The sequence below is a fragment of the Montipora capricornis genome, chromosome 2 (assembly GCF_036669925.1).
Source record: "Montipora capricornis isolate CH-2021 chromosome 2, ASM3666992v2, whole genome shotgun sequence".
NCBI classification, from domain to species: domain Eukaryota; kingdom Metazoa; phylum Cnidaria; class Anthozoa; order Scleractinia; family Acroporidae; genus Montipora; species Montipora capricornis.
In genome coordinates this window covers 39,880,861-39,885,872 of record NC_090884.1, presented here as the reverse complement: position 1 = coordinate 39,885,872, position 5,012 = coordinate 39,880,861, and positions in this window count along the sequence as shown.

Here is a 5,012-nt window from a genome sequence, read left to right as displayed (position 1 = left end):
TTGGATAGGAAGTAAATGGGAGTGAGTCAAGCAAAGCTTTGATGTTGCATGGAGTCAGCAGTCAGGGCAGCATTTTAGGTCCTTTATTTTTAATCTTGTTTATCAACGATCTGCCCTTGTATGCAAGTGCTCAGTTGGACCTTTACGCAGATGATATGACTGTCACCGCTTTTGCAAATGTAAAAAACTTAGCCACCTTAAGTGCATCACTAAATAAGTCTGTCTCTGAAATTCAATTATGGGCTTCAGCAAATAAGCTCCCATTAAATGAAGACAAGACTAAAGTACTCACGATCACTGGGAAAAGATGTGTAGCTAACATTAACGGAAGTGACATAGATGTTATCGTACACGGAAAACAGCTCAGTAATGTGGACTGTGCTACCTTATTAGGCATAGAAATTGACAGCAAATTGTCATTTAATGAACATATTGCAATACTGCGTAAGATTCGAGCCTGTCTACCTTTTAAACAGCGACATTTTTATAATAGGATTATTCGCCCTGTTATGTCGTCTGCTAATGTTTTTTGGGAAAATTGTGATAAAGAGTCGGTTTACAGGGTCTTAAGATTGCAAAAACGAGCAGCACGCGTTATTTCTTATGCCGATCACGACACCATCAGTTGCTTTGTTTAACAAGCTAGGTTGGATTCCGTTTTATGAGCAGCATAAGATAGATAAATGCTTAATAATGTATAAGCGAATTAATGGCCATTTGCCGAATTATCTAAATGAACACTTAATTTTGAATAATGAGCGGCACTCCCGCAACACTAGATACTCAAGCATTAATGCTGTTTGTCCTAAATATATAAGAGAAACAGAGGGTGGACGCTCTTTCGCTGTTTGGGCAACCAGACTGTGGAATAGTATACCAATTGAAATTAGGTTCTGTAGCATGTTTTAAAAAGAACATGTTTGCCAAGATTTTTAACGAACAACAATGTTTGCATCATTTGATCGAATCTTGTATTATTTTAAATGTTTATATATTTTAGCTTACAATATTTGTTAGATTGTAAATAGTTCTGTATTTTATGAGGGCACTTTCCTGACTCATTCATGCGTGACCTTATGTAAGTTAAAGACGAGGAAGCAAAAATTGAAATGACCGGAAGCCATATAAAGGAAGAGGCTCTGAGAACTGACACTTTCATTATAGCGGAAATAGAGGCAGATGGTTAGTGAGTTTGAAAAGCACTACAGTATGCAAGGTGCACGGATTTGGCTACCCAACATCGCAGGATTTTTTATGTCTTTCTTGAGTAGGCTACTGGAAAGTGCAGAAGTGCAAAGGAACACTGCTTGATTTTTTAGTTGTTGTTTACGAGAAAACGAGAGAACTCTTGTCATTTTGACCCTAACAATAGGAGAAGCCTTCCCTAATGAAGTTGAGGTAAATATCTGATCTAAACGGACTTGTTTTTATTATGAATGAACTTTGAAGGGACTTTGACAGAACTGTTGAGGACTCAGAATGTTCTACGTTTACTGCACCACATCCTTAAACGATCCCCTTTCAGCTGTGGCGAGGAAAGATTTAGTTGGCGGACCAAGGCAACATATAATATATCGATTTAGCCAAGCCTAAAAGCGGAGCCCCCAGGTTATTTATTCTTACTGCCTGTAGGGTTAGTGAAAATAAAAGGTTTCAAATTGTCTGCGTTTTGATGTTTCCAGTTGCTGCTTTAATAATTAAATCATTTTCTTTGCTTTCTTGTATAGAAAACTTCATTGCACAGTACATTTTACGCAAAAAACTGATATTGCATGAATCACCACAGGTGCCCCAAGCTCAGTGTGAGCATGGCCAACAAAAATATAAGGATTTGTATGGGAATCCCGAAAAAAAGCTTAAGAAGATAATCATATGAAAAAATTCTCAATTAAAACGCCTAACCGTATTGCCAACGTGGGTAACTTCCTTCCTGTGTGGTTATTTTCCAGATCCAACGCGATTTGAGCCATTTCTCAATTTCGTGGTTGTCAACAGTTATAATAAAATCCCAAGGCTGGAAACTAAATTCTCAGGTGCCACCAACTTGAGTCAAATATTCCCACGGTCACAATTCCACATCACAATCAATTGGCAAAGATTAAACTTTCATCTCAATCCACCATCAACGCAATAGCAGTCCTACGAGCGACCTCAGGCAGTAATCTTGCAGGAAAACAGCTTTCTAAACGTACGCTTCCACACAATAGTGGCCACAGCTTCGACCATTGATAGCGAACTGAGCCTTACCAGGGTGGCAGACTGTAGTTTTGTCACTGCAAATTTCTTTATTCCCCTGGGTCCGGACATGACATCAACTCAGCGTGTCATCCAATCACGGCCAGGCCTCCATTGATAGCGAACTGAGCCTTACCAGGGTGGCAGACTGTAGTTTTGTCACTGCAAATTTCTATAATCCCCTGGGTCCGGACATGACATCGACTCAGCGTGTCGTCCAATCACGGCCAGGCCTCCTTCCTCTTGACACATTCCGGAAGCTGGAAAGCATTGAAACATGCGAGAATGAAAGCTGTAGTGAACAAACTTCTGCGCATTCATGCCGCTTTCACTATTTGATAGGACTTGTACGTAGTAGGCTCATCGCGATTGTAACTGTATTTATCAAGCCTTCAAGGAATTAACATTACTTATGCAAATAAAACTGTCAACTGCAAATTTTTTTATTACCCTGGGTCTACCGACACGACTGTTTTCTCTCAGATGCTAATAATTAAATTTCACTGGCTTCAGTAATATCATACGAGAACAAAGTTTATTTTCATGTTAATTCCTTGAAAGCTTGAGTCGATGCAGTCATTCATGTCCGGACCCAGGGGAATAAAGAAATGTGTGGTTGACAAAACTGTGGTCTGCCACCCCGGTAAGGCTCAGTTGGTTATCAACCGTCGTAGCCGTGGCCACTGTGGTGTTGAAGCCTACGTTTAGAAAGCTGTGTTCCTGCAATATTACTGCCTGAGGTCGCTTGCAGGACTGCTATTGCATTGATGGTGGGTTGAGATGAAAGTTCAATCTTTGCAAATGATTGTGATGTGGAATTGTGACCGTGGGAACATTTTATCTAGGAATATTTGACTCAAATTGGTGGCACCTGAGAATTTAGCTTCCAGCCTTGGAATTTTATTATAACCATTGACAACCATGAAATTGAGAAATGGCTCAAATCGCGTTGGATTTGGAAAAGAACCACACAGGAGGGAAGCTATCCACGTTGGCAGTAAGGTTAGGCTTTTTAATTGAAAATTTTTCATATAATTATCTTCTTAAGAGTGAATGTCCGTAAAAATCAAGCAACCTTTGAATTCTGTGGCAGACCTTGAAAAATCGATTTCGCTCATGCTTCCAAGTTTGAAAGTGTAATGTGTACCAAGAAGCATGGTATAGTTAGTTTTGGTTGTTATGGATTTATTTCGGAGAAAAATGCAAATTACCGAACACCGCATAAAATGCCGCTCGGACAAGCGATTTGTCTCTTCATTTTGAGGGTCTTGTAAGGTCAACTGAAGCATCCCTCATAAAATGTTCCTCCTAATCCTAACTGAGCAATCTCTTAATTATCGTTTGGCTTTGTTTGAGTGCATTTAAGTCATCCTATAGTTTCCAAATAATTTCATTCTTAACGCCTATATTTTATGTCACTAAAACTGAATCTTACGAAATATCTTACAGAGAATGTGCTCTACCTTTAAACCCTTTGAAACTTCGGCCATCGAATGTTGAAACAAAGGTCTTTGGTCTGATAGAGAGAAATTTCTGGGCAATTACTTTGATTTGATATGAAAATAGATGAGACCGCTTTTAATAAAGTGCAGAAAGTAAAATGATACCATTTTAATCCATACCTGTTTTTTAGTGAGAAGTGGGAGCTTTAAGAATGTTTGGAGCTACACATGTAAACGGCCACAGCATAATATAAACATGGCGAAAGTTTGTCAACACAACAACCACAGGATACCCAATGGTAGACTGAAGTGCTCCTTTTTCTCAGGGACGGCGGAGCCAGGGGGCTGCCCATGAAGAAAAAATAGAGGGGAAAAAAACTCGTAAAGCATAAAAAGAGAAAACTAACAGAAGCAAAAAGTAGCATTTCCGAGCATTCGGAGCTTCAAGATTTCAAAATTTTCTGGCCAAGAATTTCCTTCACGGAACCCCCTACAAGTTAGCGTCTCCAGCACTTGCTTGTTGCCCCCCACACCCCCCCCCCCCAAAAATATGCTCCGTCGTCCCTGTTTTTAGCTTTTCACTGACATAATGTCATCAATAAATATGTTAGTAAGCAAAAATTTAAGTCGTAAAATTTGCATTCCGTGAAGAAATTGTTATTTTCCTGTGTAGGAAACACAAAGCATGTGAGGGTGGCATCGTATTATCTAAGGCAATAATTTACCTAAATGGTGGGATGAGTGCTTCGACAAGATTGATAAAATGTTGCTGAGAAAATGAATCTCAAAAATACCATAATATTCTTTGTTTGTCCCTCCAAAAGGGTAGTAGCCAAAACCCGGGGCCAGCGCCCGGGGGTCGGGGTGTCTTTTTTTCTAAAGTTTTTGTGTTTCAATTTTTGTCATTATTCTCCTGTAATGTTATATCCGAATGTTCGGTATTTTTCCTTCATTTATGGTGGAAATTTGTCAAAAACATTAAGGATCTTACGGAAGGTATGAAAGTTCTTAAGGAATATCTCAGTTTTTTTCCTCGAAATCGGACTTTTTTTTTTTTTTGGAAGCATCTGACTTAGTCTTTCAGAAAATCGGACTTTGTTCTTCGAAATAAAGATAATTTCCGAAAATGCTGAAAGACTCACTGAGCTCCACACTTTAAAATAGCATGATTGTAATGTTTACTTCTTGAGGGGAAAAAAAAGAAAAAAACATTTGCAGTCGACGATGATCGTCACGCAGTCATGCAACGTTCTCGTTTTCTTGTTTCTTCGTGTTGATGTCATGTTGTTGTCTTTCTTTACTACAAACGGGTTGTAGTAAAGCCAGAGTCGCCCA